General features: G+C 39.2%; 1 long non-coding RNA gene across 1 annotated transcript in view; it reads left to right on the forward strand.

The window, feature by feature from the left end:
• LOC133541475 (uncharacterized) overlaps positions 1-18,252 on the forward strand; it is an 87,869-nt gene that overhangs the window by 48,575 nt on the left and 21,042 nt on the right. The gene's annotated exons all lie outside the window — the stretch shown is intronic.

The following is an 18,252-nucleotide window of genomic DNA, read 5'->3' on the forward strand; positions in this document are numbered from 1 at the left end:
AGGTCACATTTCGGCGGGTTTACGCATCCAAATTGCACCCCGAATATCACATTATGTGATGTTGCCTTTCCTTTTTCCGATATTGTTTCATTCAATCTGGGCTTTACGAGCTGCAGCTTTGAACTGAAACAGATTGGTAATGTTCTCCTGATATTTAAATGAAGAAGGGAGATCAAGGGTGAGTCCGGAGGTTGGATTGATTTCCATATTGGAGAGTCTTCTCTCAACAACACCCAGAGCCCGACTGCGTTTATCAACGGCGCTGTGTTGACAGAAGGTGCGCTGCAGTCTCTCTATCAGTGCCACACCACTGATTAACACGGCTTCCTCCCGATTCTTATCTGTGGAGCAACACACAAGGTATCCATCAGGCTCCACATTTCCTCACTTAGTCCTACTTGGGTTATCTATCATTACTTCATGTACGTTAATTGGATATTAGGGCTTGTTTTTTACCAAAAGCCATTCATTGTAGATGGCGACCCTTCAGACAGAAGGATCGTTTAAGATACATTTGAATCACTTGTTGACAACCAAGAATACATTGATTTTAAAAAATAAAAATAAACTTTATTAATATGTATTGTGCGTGAACAAAGAACAGTTATTATTGTATGTAGCTTCTAAACAAGAAAGAGATTCAGCACATCAACATAGCATCAACAGTCTTTTAAACAACGTCATAAATACTATAGAAATGGCCAAGTCTTTAACTTTTCCAACACATTAAAGCATGAGTGTCAAACCCATTTTAGATTGGGGGCCACATGGAGAAAAATCTACTCCCATGTGAGCCGGACTGGTAAAATCACGGCACAAAAACTTAAAAATAAAGACAAGCACATTCTGAAATTGTACAAATCATTACATACATGTTGTGGTTAATAGTATTCTATCTTTGTCATTGTTTATATTTTCTGAATAAAAATGATGTGATAATGTTCAGTCAACTCATTGGTGTTAATTTTCAATCAATCAAGATAAAAAAATGATTTCAAAATCAAATTACAGGATGTTATTAATGTAGTTTGCTCTTTTTCCTTGACTGATGTACCAATATCATGTAGTTTATTTTGGAAATATGTACCATCATCTACAAAGATACAAAACATTGCTATTTTGATATCTGTTTCTCTCATTCTGAAATTTCATGTTAATTTTTATACTTAGCAAACTCATCCTGCGGGCTGAATAAAACCTGTTTGTGGGGCTGATCCAGCCCTCGGGCCATACTTTTGACACCCCTGCATTAAAGGCTTAACTAATGTCAAACGCATATTCTAACAATAACTATAAATATATATATTTTTTCACATGTAGAAATCAGTTTTGAGCAGACAAAGCCCCAGCAGTGTAGATTTGGCGAGTGGACATGCTCATGCAGCAGCGGGAAGAATAGATTTACAGTAATTTTTACAATTGTTTAGCTGTCACGATCGACGACTCGCCTGCTAATGGCATCATAGCAGTAAAATATAAAAGTGTCCTTTTCACTTTCTCCTAGGTGCACACATATTTCGTTAGAGTACTATGTGTTAAATCCACTTATTTTGTTTTTGACTTCCTCATTTTAAAAGGAAAAGCATTTTTTTGGCTCTCCTTCATAAATTGCGCCCGCCCCTCTTGCTTAAGTATACCGTTAAAGAGCTGTGCTTGGATGTATTCCAAACTTGTCCCACCCATCGACAAGTTGAATTTAAGTATACCGTATTTTCCAGACTCTAAGGCGCGCTTAAAATCTTTTTTTTTCTCAAAACTCGACAGTGCGCCTTATAACCCGGTGCGCCTGATGTAAGGAATAAGTTTGGTTGAGCTTACCCACCTCGAAACTATTTTATTTGGTACATTGTATAATAAGTGTGACCAGTGGCAGTCAACCATAAAAGTGTAGACAGCACTGTGATTGCAATATGACTCAAGTAAACACCAACTTTTTAAATGCTCCATTGATAATATAGAACATTAAACACGCCGCGAAAAAAATCAATCAAAATGTTTTGATACCACTTTGGTAAGCTAAGAAGCCACACCGCTTGATGGATTGTCGGCGTATTAAACATATGAGTATTATTATGGTGTGTGTATGAGGTAAGAATAGAATAGAATAGACTTTATTGTCATTGTATTTGCATATAACGAGATTAAAGACTCCAATTTAAGGTGCGGTTGTGGGAACAAATATGGGGTGAAATAAATAACACAAGAGGTAATAAAGGAAACCCTAACAATTGAAATAAACAGACTACTATCCAAAAAAAATAATAAGCAATCCTGTACAATATACAAAACACTGTAGAAATACAAAATACTGTACAATATACAGAACAAGACAAGAGTACCGAAGTAATAAATAACTATCAGTGTCGGACATATTGCACTCCAAGGGTAGTATTGCACAGTAGGGTATTAGGGCATGATATTGTATCGGGGTGAATTATTATTATTATAAGTTAGAGTTCAACATGGTGACAGCTCTGGGAAAAAAGCTGTCTCTCAGCCTGTTTGTCCTGGCTCTGATGCACTGGTAGCGCCTGCCCGATGGTAGCAGGTGGAACAGGTGGTAGCCAGGGTGTGTGCTGTCTTTGGTGAGGGTTTTTGCTTTCTTGAGGCAACGGGAGTTATGTAAATCCTTCAGGGAGGGGAGAGGGCCGCCGATGATTTTATGACTTTCTGGATCACCTGTTTGTCTGCTTTAGTGCAGCTGGCGTACCACACTGGTATGCAGTATGTCAGCAGGCTGACATATTATCTGGCGTTTTGTTTCGCAATATTATGCAAAATCAACTTTTCTTACCTTCTGGTACCTGCTGATCTGTATTTGGGATCTGTAGAATTCTTGAAAAAATTCAAGCGAGTCAATAAGTGTGGAGGGGGGCGTGGTCTGGAGGCCTGCCGCGGAGCGGGGTTTGTAAGGACCGGCCTCGAAGCCAGCGGCAGGTGAGTGAAATGCCCAGCTGGGACTGGTTATCTAGTCACCTGTTACCCTTATTAGCAGCAGCCGGGCCGAGACTCGTAGTTGAAATTGGAGACAGAGAAAGAGAGCACGAACAGAGACACGCCAGACTGAAAAGTGTTAAATATATATTACTGGAAAGCACATCATACTTGTGTATGAGCAATAAAAGACTTGCTCCCACCTGTCTACCGGGCTCACGAATGATCTTTCGGCACCAGGAGAACCCTCCCACACTCAGAGACTTCCACAATAAGCTTCTATTTTTCCTCTATCTTCTTATGTGACATTCATCCTCCACTGTTGCCATTTTTAATATAAAGAAGTGGAAAGTTCTTATTTATATCTAGATGTCAGTAAACTCGCCACGAAAGCACCAAAACATACTGGTGTAGTGAGTTTCCATTATTCACCCAAGGAACTTTAATTATTAGAGTTACGGTCGGACTGTTTTTCACAGGACACATTTCCTGTTTGGGTTGTTTCCAGAAGAGGAGATGCTGCTCCGTTATTGATTTAAGTAAAGTCTGAATGTCATTAAAACAGTTAGCGCCATCTTTTGACACTTCTTCCCCGCCCGTCCTTGCACGCTACATCGCTACAACAAAGATGACGGGGAGAAGACGCTGCCAAAGGTGGGCCACGTAAATAAGCCCGTCTAAAAATTGGCGCATCCTTAAGCGACTGTCAGAAAGTGGCTTGAAGATGATCAGTGAAACATAATCTATGCAACATGTTGACCAAAGAACCACCATTACATGTTATGTAGACCACAAGGAAGTGTTTTATATTTGGGAAAAAAAACAACAACAATATGACTCCTCTAATGCACCCTATTATATAAAAATAGATCAAAAATAGACCGGCAGTGCACCTTATAATCCGGTGCGCACTATGGTCCGCAAAATACAGTATGTTTTAATGTTAGTGAAATCTTATTGCAGTCATCGTATTTCTTAGCTGATCCACTTCAATGATCACCATCTGCCATGTTGTATTAGTGCTGTGCGATACCACAGATTTTTCTAGGCTGGGATCGACGATACTGATCCGATACTTTGTGCAAATATACCTAATGTGTCGGCTAAAATTTTAAAAGTTGAGTCTTTCTACAGAACCCAAAACCAGTGAAGTTGGCAGGTTGTGTAAATCACAAAAATAAAAAAAGAAAACAATGTTTTGCAAATCCTTTTCAACTTATATTTAAATGAATAGACTGCAGAGACAATATATTTAATGTTCGAACTGGAAAACTTTGTTGTTTTTTACAAATATTAGCTCATTTGGAATTTGATGCCAGCAACATTTTTCAAAAAAGCTGGCAGAAGTGGCAAAAAAGCATGAGAAATTGAGGAATGCTCATCAAACACTTATTTGAAACATTCCACAGGTCAACAGGCTAATTTGGAACAGGTGGGTGCCATGATTGGGTATAAAAGCAGCTTCCATGAAATGCTCAGTCATTCACAAACAAGGATGGGGTGAGGGTCACAACTTTGTGAACAAATGAGTGAGCAAATTGTCTACAAGGAAGTGTTTTCAATTTTGAAAATAATAATAATAATATGACTCCTTTAATGCGCCCTGTAATCCGGTGCACCTTATATATGAAAATAAATCAAAATAGACCATTCGTCGGCAGTGTGCCTTATAATCCGGTGTGCCCTATGGTCTGGAAAATACAGTATTTGGATTTTGTTTCAGTCAGTATTTTTGTCTTGTACTTATAAGGCAACTAACATGTCAGTTAATTGTGTAATATACACTACTACACATCATCATTTGTTACTTATCTTTTTAAAGAAAATGCCATAAACTCGACTGATCGGTTGACTATAGGCAAAATCTTTAGTTGAATCGAATGATTAAGACTTTTATTAGTAGATTGCACAGTACAGTACATATTCCGTACAATTGACCACTAAATGGTAACACCCGAATAAGTTTTTCAACTTGTTTAAGTCGGGGTCCACCTTTAATCAATTCATGGTAAAATGAAGACAGCTCTGGTACTCATACATATAATACATTTATTGTACAGTTAAAAGGAAACACACCAAACAGTTATTACATTATTTGTTTGTGTTGTTCATTCTGCCTCACCTACATATTGCAATATATTATAAAATTGGTATTTTTTAATCATTCAGGATTAAATATTGTTTTTAGGACTGAACACATTACATTCAGGCACAGCCAAGCATTCTGTATTTATTTGATTACCGGATGTTTTACGATAAATGCATGGATCTTTTTCGGGTTAATGCTCCATTTAAGAATAACGCTGTTGTTTTTTTGATTGAATCTTTGTTGCCTCCCTCGCAGAAACATTTAGTAATCTAGCCTCGATTACATTTTAGTGACTGACTGCACCTGCCTCTCATTTTCATAATCACCTTGCAGGCTCTTATTGCAAACATACACCATTGTTAATGTGCACACATTCTCTTTAGAAGTAAAAAAATTGCGCAATAAAGTGCTAACCTCTTACTTTTAGATAGTAATAAGTGACAGGAATAAGCCACATACGGTATGCCGACATACATCATGATATCAATTTAACGTTAAAGTTCCACTGATAGTCACACACACACACACACTAAGTGTGGTGAAATTACCCTCTGCATTTGACCCATCCCCTTGTTCACCCCCTGGTAGGTGAAGGGAGCAGTGAGCAGCAGTGGTGGCCACGCTCAAGAATCATTTTGATGATTCAACCCCCAATTCCAACCATTGATGCTGAGTGCCAATCAGTGGGGTAATGGATGCCATTTTTAGTCTTCGTTATGACTCAGCCGTGGTTGGAACTCACGACCTACCGATATCTGATACTCATTTCCTTCCGACTATTTAAAGGGGAACTGCATCTTTTTTTGGTATTTTGCCTATCGTTCACTGTCATTCATGGGACAAGAGCACTTGTCTTTTTTAAATGTTTTTGTTTACGATTTTAAAGATGATAAAACACGCTTCAAAGATGTGGGTAATGGGAGTCACCGTTGTAACTTTCAAAGCCCTCGAAAGCAACTTCAAAACTCTTCACCAATGTTTTATACACACAGTATAATTGTATATATAATGTAGTAACAGACAAGTTCATAACAATATGTAATATGTTCAATATTTACCGTATTTTGATCCTTTTAATCATTTCCAGGACTGATTTATTCCACACATTGATTTTTGTTTCCATAGCAGCGCAGGTCTGACTTTTGGCAATAAAAAAGTGTTCTTACCTCCCGAATCAAACACGGGTGTGTTTTCTAATCATGGCAGACTTGGTAACAAACAACAGAGATGACTATTTTTGGACAAATGAGGATTTACAACATCATACTTTTGAAGCTAAATGTATACTGCTGCCTATAGAAGCAAGCACGAAGGAAGAGTGACACGTTTGAGCAGATGGAAGCCGAAAGGATAGTAACACTATAAATATGGAACATGGAACCAAGCTATTTCGACATAAATGGATTGCTTACCTCAAATCAACGGGCAACTTCCCCGGCCAACTGGACCAGACGAACAACTGTCCATTGAGTGAGTCACTTTAATATCGATCATGATACATGTAGCTTTGCACAACTACAGTACATACGCTGCTGTGTACAAAAAAAACATGAAATTTGAGAAAATACTGAACAGATGCTGTAATATAATTGTTCATGTTTTTCAGTTAGTACAGATTGGTGTCCTATCGCATTGTTGTGCATTAAAAACCCAAACGTGTTTCGTGTTGACATAGAAGCTAGCTTATCTCTTGCCGTAACTAGCTTTTACGCCTAATACCGAAGCATGCATATGTGTTTGTACTCTAGAAATTAAGTTCCTCAGTGTTTGCTATTACAAGAACAATGTTGCTACAATTTGGCTATTATACGGGTTATGACACGTCAATAAAGTATTGCTGATGTTTTTTTTAATGCATTTCTATAGTGATTTAGAAGTAGAATTGATTGCTCCCATTAGTTGCATTGCAAACCACCTACAATGAGCCAATTTTTATATGTTAGAAAGCAAAAAAAACAAACTTCTGTCTTCTTGTCTCTCATAATTGTGAACGATAGGCAATTTTTTTTTTTAAAAGTGCAGTTCCCCTTTAAGCTCTCCAGTCCCTTCACTCTGCGCCATTAAATTACTGATGGTTCATATCAGTGGTGTACATTTCCTTTGCTTTGCCTCCACTCACGCTTCTCACTCCCGGCATTGCAGAGTAGTGTTAACTGTTACTTCTCCACTCCTTCTGTGTGCGATTACTGTTTCTCACGCTAAGTGTTCATCCTTAGCAAGACTGTGAATCTTTCGGCACCACACGATTCGATTCAATTCTTGGAGGTAACGCTTCGATTCCGAATCGATTCTCGATTCAAAATGTTTCTCGATTCAAAATCAATACTTTTTTAATAACATCGGTTGCCAATTCTATGAATAACTACATTCCTCCATAAAATAGATTAAAGTTTTGATACATTTCTATATTACTTAAAATGAAACTGGTTTTGTTTGATAAAATTATATCCAAACATTTAATCATGTCGAATACAAATAAGGGAACAAGAGATATCACACACTTCCTTTTTCTTAAGTAAATCTGTAGTGCAGATATGGGAATCTTCATGAACAATATGATTTGCCTGAGTGGCTGGACAGGAAAGATTTAAAAATAATAATAATAATTTAATTGATTAAATAAGAATTGAGACTCATTTGGGGACGGTGTGGCGTAGTTTGGAGAGTGGTCGTGCCAGCAAGTTGAGGGTTCCTGGTTCAATCCCCAGCTTCTACCAACCTAGTCTTGTCCGTTGTGTCCTTGAGCAAGACACTTCACCCTTGCTCCTGATGGGTCGGGGTTAGCGCCTTGCACGGCAGCTCCCGCCATCAGTGTGTGAATGTGTGTGTGAATGGGTGAATGTGGAAATAGTGTCAAAGTGCTTTGAGTACCTTGAAGGTAGAAAAGCGCTATACAAGTATAATCCATTTACCATTTTATTTATTTTTTGACACCCCTAATCCTTCAGATGAATGCTATTTTTGCTATTATTCCCTATTTATTTGTTGCTATGCTGTCTACAACAAGGAGTTGGAAGAGGCCAGGCTCCATTAGTGGCCAGTGGATGAAAGCATACAGAACCGAAGGACTGTCTTATTCAACACAAATAAACTTCCTGTGGTTTCAGTTCGAGTAAAAAAAAATCTCTTCATTAGCAATATGACTCAGCAATGTGTGTTTTGCAGTCCTTTCTGAATAATGCAAAACAACATAATTAGGTCCAAACAAGCTTAGCCACTGCACTTCAGACATTAGGCAAGGCTAGAAGTGATTATACGAAAAAAAAAACATGGCCTTCTCCCTGCAAGTCAGCACAGACCTGAAGGTAAATTTACATCCCAGTGAACTAATATTCACCTCATATAAAGCAGAAGGCAATAAAAGTGCAGTTATGCAGCAGGTAATTATTAAGTTACGCAGAAGTAACTAGACTTTAATTGGCGCAGACAAGCCTCATGTGCAATGCTGCCGGATGCCTTCACTACGTACGCTAGATATAGGATGAGCATTGTGGGCCGTGTGTGTGGCTGAGAGAGATAGTAGAGCTGTTGAAGGGAATGCATAAAATCGTCGGGATAATTGTCAATTGCTCAGTTAAACATGAAGAGAATTTTAGGATGAGTGATTTTGTAATGACTCATCTTGTAAAACAAGGGCATTTAAATCCCTTATACTTGTTACGGTTGTACAGGGGAAGAAGAATGAACAGACAGGAGGGAAGTTGTTTTAACTCTGTTTATATGTCTAAACAATATATATAAATAAGAAATAATAATAATAAACAAGGGAATGGAGTGTGACTAATCCAAAGGTGCATGGTGTGCGACTATGTGTACGAACTAAATGTGTTACCCATAATGTTGTGCATGAAGGAGAAATCTAAGAGGGGCAAGGCTTGCTCGGAGGTCCATGAGGAGACGTGAGGTCGAGGGGAAGAGAGAGGCGTCAAAGTCCGTGTCCAGGCGGAAGGTCGAGATCCAAGAGTCAGCCAGGACAGCAGAAGGAATACGGGGAGCGAGACACACAGCTTGTGACGCGGGAACTGGGGTATGCTGCTGGAAGGCAACAAGTAGGGTGAGAAAACACAGAGAGAGAAAAGATCGATTGGAGCTAGATATGTTTGGCTTACTGTACAGGACAGGTCGATACGTTCTGGCACAGGATAGCAGGTTGCTCTGGCTCAGGCAGGTCCTCTCATCAGTGACAGGTGCGTTGATTGCTGATGATTGAATGCAGCTGCCCGGGCCGTGACAATATTGTTTTTTAAACAACGTAGCACATTGAAGTGAGCATCAGGTACAGAAAAATTATGTGTGGAACAAAAGTTGTATGATTAGGAAAAGAAATTTGTGCATCAAAAAAAACACAAAAAAAAAGTACCAGATGATACCAGCTAGTATATGCTACTGTATATGCTCCGATACCAAGAGTCCGATATTGGGTTTTCTTGTGCAAAGCTTGGCAGCCAGTTTACATATAAATGTCCCGCAATCAGCACACAAAGTTGGTCTTTTCTGGTATTTTAGTGAAGTCATTTACAAAAGGTAAACATAATAGGTACATGCTACTAGGGGCCAGCAGCTACACCACAGCTAAGCACATGATAGCACTCAAGCTCGACATACAGTATGTAATAGGAGTCCTTAATTAATAACGTTGCAGTCTAAAACACATTTGTCAAAATAATATGAAATACTTATAGTTGCATATTACTTAAAGATACAAAGTCTCCAATCAGAAGCGTATTACAGAGTATGCAGTAACACATGTGTCCGCATTTTATATTTTCTGAGTCACAAGCATAACTTAATGAATTAATGTGGCCTCTAAATGTTACCAAAAAATAATTACCATGTTATGTTGAAGGGACGGTGTGGCGCAGTGGGAGAGTGGCCGTGCGCAACCCGAGCGTCCCTGGTTCAATTCCCACCTAGTACCAACCTCGTCACGTCCGTTGTGTCCTGAGCAAGACACTTCACCCTTGCTCCTGATGGGTGCTGGTTGGCGCCTTGCATGGCAGCTCCCTCCATCAGTGTGTGAATGTGTGTGTGAATGGGTAAATGTGGAAGTAGTGTCAAAGCGCTTTGAGTACCTTGAAGGTAGAAAAGCGCTATACAAGTACAACCCATTTATCATTTATATAAGTCTTGCCACGTTTTGCCTCCATGAGCAAAAGTGAAAATGTGCCAAAGGGAAAACGACCAAAAACAGCAATTTTCAGCATACATGCAGCAGCAACATGAGTAAGAGTTCAGCTTCATACTGCTATATATAAAGTAGGCAACACGTTCAATAAATGGCAACTACTTAGCTTCACCGGCATGCCATTAATGATTGTGTGAGATTAAAAAAGGTCAGTATGAATATGTATTTAATTTGGAAAGACACCCATTTGGCCGCGCTGAATAAAACTACTACTGCTACTTTCGCCACCCCTACTTTTTCCTACATCCAACTGTTCTCGAGTAATTTCACTTGATAAAACCTTTTTCTAACATTCCACACTACAAAATAATAAAGTTATGTACTATGATTTGTGGTAGTATTGTATCCAATTAATATCCGTATCGGCCGATACTCAAAGCTGCAACATCAGTATCGGAAGTTAAAAAAATGTATCATGACGCCCCTGATTATTAATACATTCAATTGTGAAACAATATGAAAATATTTTTGTAAAAAAGATATTTATCTCATGACCAATGTCTTTATTTCATAATACATTAATGGTTAATTGATAAACATTTATATTTGTTAAGTTTTATTACATAATGTATTATTTCTACTTGATTTAACTAGCTTTTATTTTACTACAGCGTTCTGAAAAGTGACATTAAAGTAATGATTCGGTCAGAGACTTTGCCAGATAGAAGGATCACTGATACAATTTCATTTTTGTTGTAAATTTGTCTTTATTTGTATCCTAAAAATACGTACTTTAATTCCCTATTTCCCAATCACAGTACTTATTCCAGCAGTACCTCTAGAATCCCGCTAGGTGTCAGTGTTACTCGTCGAAGAGTGTAGTTTGGCTTTATTTCCTTTATATTATATTCTACAACAGGGGTGTCAAACGTAAGGCCCGAGGGCCGGATCAGGCCCGCAGACAGGTTTTAGCCGGTCCGCGGGATGAGTTGGCTAAGTATAAAAATGAGCCAACATTTTTGAATGAAGGAAACTGCTACTCTAAATGTCTCCTAGATGTCACAATAGCAATTGTTTGTAACTTTGTAGATTAATAATAATAATAATAATAATAATAACAATAATACATTTCAATTTGGTATAGCGCTTTTATGAATACTCAACGACGCTTTACAGGATAAAAATATTAAATATAAAACAGTTCAAAGTGAAAATATAAAATACAGGAAATATAAAAGTACATTGTAAAATACGTAATAATACAGGACATAGATTATGCTACATATTTAAAAAAAAAAAAACATAAACCACGTGATGTTAGTGCACCAGTCGAGGAAAATGAGCAAACTTACATAAATAACATCCTGTAATTTGATTTTGATATAATTTTTTTTATTGTGATCGAGTGATAATTAACACCAATGAGTTGACTGGTGAACATTATCACATAATGTATTCAGAAAGTATAAATAATAACAAATAAAGATAGAATACTATTAACCGCAACATGTAAGTGTTAAACAACATTCTGATTTGTACATTTTCAGAATATGCTTGTTCTATTTTTAAACAAAGAAAACATTCTGAGGTTTTTTTATTTTTAAGTTATTGTGCTGTGATTTTAACAGTCTGGCCCACTTGGGAGTAGATTTTGACACCCCTGCACTACAGTGTTTTTTATAGTAATTTTTATACTGCTATACATATATATTTTTTTTTTTTTACAACTGCACAAATAAACTGCACCGCTTCCAATTTTGTTGACAAATGCACAAGTAACTGAAAAACTGAATTTTTTTACATCGAGTTGATTAAAAATTGTGTGTATTTGTGGATTATGCGCCTCATTCTTCTGTAAAATAATCTGAAAAGACACACACACATACCAACAACACATGTGCAGCGTAAACCAGGGGCTAGTAAAGGCTTACACACGATACATAAAACGGGAGGGAGGAGGTTAGAGGGATTTATGTTTTTACAACATCCATTCATCCGTGTCTTTCACTTAGACAAATCACGAGTGACCTCCCACCCACCAAATGGCAACAGCAGATGGACACAATGACGAGGCAATGGTGGTTTACAAACAACAACATCACTGTGCATGAAAAATAAATACTAATGTTATGCAAGCATGTGAGTAAGTACTTTTTAATCATGGTTCTTTTTTGGAATTGTTGCCTCAGTTAAACCTGGCTTCACCGAGCAGACATAGTAGTCTGGCAATGTTGCACGGAACAGACGTTTCTCGGAGGAAAGATGGCTTGTTTAGTGTGCTAATGTCTGAGGCGAGCTGATGCATCACTTTGCAAACGGCATGCTTCACGAGGAACCTGTCGTTATCGGCCGAGAGGCATTAAGCTGCAATCCTTTAGTTCCGAAAAAGGACCATCTGCAAGTCTGCACAAGCTCACAGGAAAATACTAAATAAATGCACTAGTTCAACCTCTGATTGGTTTACATGAGATTACTATTTAAAGCTAATTACTGGGGTGTAACGATTGACCAAATGGGGCCTCCGAGTCTAAGGCCCCCTTCTACACTAAGTCGGCTAAAGTTATCCAGGGTAAATCCCACCTATCCTTATCCTTGTCCACACACACACAATGGTGGTTAAAGACACCCTCCCCCCTTCGTCCGCCGGCGCAACGCGACCTAGTGCTCATCCGCAGAAAATGCGCACGTCAGTCACCTCCAGTGTTGCTTTGTGTGCAAGTTCTTAAATAAAAGTTAACTTATCTGAACAATATTCAGTGTCGTGGTATTTCAATTAACTGGAATCCAGTGCTCTGTGGGGCCCTATTGTAGTGAATCACACCTGAGCCATCATAAATTAATCAAACCTTTAAAGGACACATGAAAGTAAACAATGGGATAAAGAACATTTTACATCGATCAATCGAGGGATCTAGATATCTGGTCAGGACACTTCTCACTCTTTTTCCTTCACCTTCATTACCCATTCGTTTTTGGTGACTCTATATACTCTGGACCGGGACACACATGGCGGACAATAACTGATACAGTCTGCTTTGCCAGTCCAAATGCATTTGATGTTTTCTGTAGTCTTCCCTCGACGGCCAGGGAATACAAAACACACGCTACCTTTTTTATCACATCCACGGGACCCCGCATTCTCGGTGTCTCTACTTCGACAAATGGATAAAGTTTTTCGGTAAGTAGAATCACAACTGATAAGTTCTCTTGCCGTCTGCGATGTGTAGTGTCCGAAATAGCTGCAATCTTTCCTTAGCTTAGGGCAGTGGTTCTCAAATGGGGGTACACGTACCCCTGGGGCTACTTGAAGCCAAGGGGTACGTGAGATTTTTTTTTTTTTATATTCTAAAAATAGCAACAATTCAAAAATACTTTATAAATATATTTATCTAAAAATACTTATGAATTTAAGTTCATAAACTGTGAAAATAAATGCAACAGTGCAAAATACAGTGTTGACAGTTAGATTTTTTTGTGGACATGTTCCATAAATACTGATGTTAAAGATTTCTTTTTTTGTGGAAAAAATGTTTAGAATTAAGTTGATGAATCCAGATTGATCTCTATTACAATCCCCAAAGAGGGCACTTTAAGTTTATGATTACTTCTATGTGTAGAAATCTTTATTTATAAGTGAATCACTAGTTTATTTTTCAACAAGTTTTTAGTTATTTTTATACCTTTTGTTCCTAAATAGTTCAAGTAATACAATTAAATAAATCAGAAACTGATGACATAGTGCTGTATTTTACTTTTTTATCTCTATTTTTCAACCAAAGATGCTTTTTTCTGATTAGGGGGTACTTGAATTAAAAAAATGTTCACAGGGGGTACATCACTGAAAAAAGGTTGAGAACCACTGGCTTAGGGTATTCATGTGTGATTTCCACAAGCGTCTGTACATGTAGAAGAATGAGAAACACGGGTATGTCTCAATCAATCAATCAATCAATCAATGTTTATTTATATAGCCCCAAATCACAAATGTCTCAAAGGACTGCACAAATCATTACGACTACAACATCCTCGGAAGAACCCAGAAAAGGGCAAGGAAAACTCACACCCAGTGGGACGCCAGTGACAATGCTGACTATGAGAAACCTTGGAGAGGACCTCAGATGTGGGCAACCCCCCCTCTCTAGGGGACCGAAAGCAATGGATGTCAAGCGGGTCTAACATGATACTGTGAAAGTTCAATCCATAGTGGCTCCAACACAGCCGCGAGAGTTCAGTTCAAGCGGATCCAAGACAGCAGCGAGAGTCCCGTCCACAGGAAACCATCTCAAGCGGATCAGCAGCGTAGAGATGTCCCCAACCGATACAGTTGAGCGGTCCATCCTGGGTCCCGACGAGCGGTCCATTCTGGGTCTCGACTCTGGACAGCCAGTACTTCATCCATGGTCATCGGACCGGACCCCCTCCACAAGGGAGGGGGGAACATAGGAGAAAGAAAAGAAGCGGCAGATCAACTGGTCTAAAAAGGAGGTCTATTTAAAGGCTAGAGTATACAGATGAGTTTTAAGGTGAGACTTAAATGCTTCTACTGAGGTAGCATCGCGAACTGTTACCGGGAGGGCATTCCAGAGTACTGGAGCCCGAACGGAAAACGCTCTATAGCCCGCAGACTTTTTTTGGGCTCTAGGAATCACTAATAAGCCTGAGTCTTTTGAACGCAGATTTCTTGCCGGGACATACAGTACCATACAATCGGCAAAATAGGCTGGAGCTAGACCGTGTAGTATTTTATACGTAAGTAGTAAAACCTTAAAGTCACATCTTAAGTGCACAGGAAGCCAGTGCAGGTGAGCCAGTACAGGCGTAATGTGATCAAACTTTCTTGTTATTGTCAAAAGTCTAGCAGCCGCATTTTGTACCAACTGTAATCTTTTAATGCTAGACATGGGGAGACCCGAAAATAATACGTTACAGTAATCGAGACGAGACGTAACAAACGCATGGATAATGATCTCGGCGTCTTTAGTGGACAAAATGGAGCGAATTTTAGCGATATTACGGAGATGAAAGAAGGCCGTTTTAGTAACGCTTTTAATTTGTGACTCAAAGGAGAGAGTTGGGTCGAAGATAATACCCAGATTTTTTACAGAGTCACCTTGTTTTATTATTTGGTTGTCAAATGTTAAAGTTGTATTATTAAATAGAGGTCGGTGTCTAGCAGGACCGATAATCAGCATTTCCGTTTTTTTGGCATTAAGTTGCAAAAAGTTAGCGGACATCCATTGTTTAATTTCATTAAGACACGCTTCCAACTGACTACAGTCCGGCGTGTTGGTCAGCTTTAGGGGCATGTAGAGTTGGGTGTCATCAGCATAACAGTGAAAGCTAATACCGTATTTGCGTATGACGTCACCCAGCGGCAGCATGTAGATGCTGAAGAGTACAGGGCCAAGGACCGAACCCTGGGGAACTCCACACGTTACCTTAACATAGTCCGAGGTCACACTGTTATGGGAGACGCACTGCATCCTATCAGTAAGATAAGAGTTAAACCATGAGAGGGCTGAGTCTGACATACCAATTCGTGTTTTGATACGCTCTAATAAAATATTATGATCGACGGTATTGAAAGCAGCGCTAAGATCGAGGAGCAGCAACATAGATGACGCATCAGAGTCCATCGTTAGCAATAGATCATTAGTCAATTTTGCGAGGGCTGTCTCAGTCGAGTGATTTGCCCTGAAACCGGATTGAAAGGTTTCACATAGATTGTTAAACGCTAAGTGTTCATTTAGCTGCTCTGCAACAATTTTTTCGAGGATTTTCGAAATAAAGGGAAGGTGAGACACCGGTAGGTAGTTTACCATGAGGTCAGGATCGAGGTTAGGTCTTTTAAGGAGAGGATGAATAACCGCTTTTTTGAATGCAAGGGGAACAGTGCCCGAGGAAAGTGATAAGTTTATAATATTTAGCACTGATGGACCTAATAATATAAAAAGCTCCTTAATAAGTTTCCCAGGAAGTGGGTCAAGTAAACATGTTGTTTGTTTTATTCCATTTACACGTTGTAACAATCCTTCTAATGTTATTTCATCAAAACGAGAGAAACTATTTTGGATATTTGCAGTATCCGCCGTATATACAATCGTATCTGTGTTACTCTAACCCAGTTGTAGCTGGGACGCATTGTCTTTAATCTCCTTTCTAATAAGTTCAATTTTCTTATTAAAGAACTTCATAAAGTCATCTGCCGAATGGGTGGAGCTACTGGAAGGAGTCCCTTGTTGGGTTAGCAATGCTACTGTACTAAACAAAAATTTTGGATCGTTTTTATTAATGCGGATGAGATTTGAGTAATAATTAGTTTTAGCTAAGGTAAGCATGCGTTTATAAGTTATTAAACTATCACTCCATGCTTGATGGTGCACCTCAAGTTTAGTCGTGCGCCATTTGCGTTCCAGCTTTCTACATAATAATTTCTGAGCTCTAGTTTCTTCAGTAAACCATGGCGTACGCCTTTTTGGAGCCTTTTTTTAACTTCAGCGGTGCTATACTATCAATGGTTTCGCGCAGGGCGTTGTTAAAGTTGTTAGTGAGGTTATCAATAGAGCCCACATACTTTGGGAACGGTGCCATTACCGAGGGCAGTAGGTCCGCAAGAGTCGTCGTTGTGGCAGCATTAATGTTGCGGCTGCTATAGCAGTTATTATTATTATTAGTTTGACGAACATGCGTCTGAACTTCGAATTTTATGAGGTAATCATCGGACAATACTTTAGTATACGGGAGTATCGTAACTTTGGAAACGGTGATACCTCTGACAAGCACTAGGTCTATCGTATTACCGCTGCGATGCGTCGGTTCATTTATTATTTGTGTAAGACCACAGCTATCAATTATAGTCTGGAGCGCCACGCACGGTGGGTCCAATGGGGTATTCATATGGATATTAAAGTCCCCCATTATAATTATATTATCGGCGTGCGTCACTAGATCAGCAACAAACTCTGAGAATTCACTAATAAAGTCCGAATAGGGCCCTGGGGGGCGGTAGATAACGGCCAGGCACAGAGGCAGAGGTGTGGCAGACTTCATAGATAGCACCTCAAACGATTTATATTTATTATTTAAGTTAGGACTAAAGTTAAAGTTTTCGTTGTATATTAGTGCGACACCCCCTCCCCTTTTGAGGTGACGGGCAATATGCGCATTCGTATAGTTAGGAGGGGATGCCTCATTTATCGCAAAAAGTCGTCTGGTTTAAGCCAGGTTTCGCTAAGACCGATGACGTTAAGGCTGTTGTCTCTAATGACCTCATTGACTAATAACGTTTTGGGAGACAAAGATCTGATGTTTAGAAAGCCCATATTATAGGTAGTGGGCTGTTTTAAGGAGTTGTTGATAAAATATGACTTGCCTCCATCTTTCCAGCGGTTAGCTCCAGTTTTTATGAAGCTGGCTGTGGCGCATTCTTCATACAACGCTAAGAGCTGGAGATTCAAGAAATACACGGCCCACTTACCCGTGTGAAAAATAATCCAAGGAGGGTTACCTTAAACCAGGGGTAGGGAACCTATGGCTCGCAAGCCAGATGTGGCTCTTTTGATGACTGCATCTGGCTTTCAGATAAATCTGAGCTGACATCGCTTGACACGATAAGTAATGAATAATTCCACTTGTTAAAAATAACGTTCAAAATATAAAACATTCTAATGCTTTTTTATGTTCAATAAGTTGCGTTAATGGTAAGAAGTAATCTATTTATTATTGGTTAGTGTGGGGCTTGCCCTCCTGGGCATTCTTCAGACCACCAAGCACCGACATGAAAGCCTGTTTCAGGGTTACAATATTGTTTAATGTTTTAATAAGTCTCTCAGCTGCTTTCCAGCAATTGTCTTTTTCTCTTTCGTTCTCGCTCGCGCTCCGGCTCCAGTTTCAACCCCGTCTCTCCTCCTGGCTGCTGCTTATAACAGAGCGACAGGTGATTAGATAACAAGGCCCAAATGGGCCATCTACGTACCTGTCGCTGATTTCGAGGCCGGTCCTGGCACACCCTGCTTCACTGCAGGCCCGCAGGCCACGTCCCCTCCACAGTTAGCATCAGAATAACAATTTTATTCCAAAGAATAAGAGACTTATTATACTCTAG

This window comes from Nerophis ophidion, linkage group LG23 (assembly GCF_033978795.1).
Source record: "Nerophis ophidion isolate RoL-2023_Sa linkage group LG23, RoL_Noph_v1.0, whole genome shotgun sequence".
In the NCBI taxonomy this organism is placed as follows: domain Eukaryota; kingdom Metazoa; phylum Chordata; class Actinopteri; order Syngnathiformes; family Syngnathidae; genus Nerophis; species Nerophis ophidion.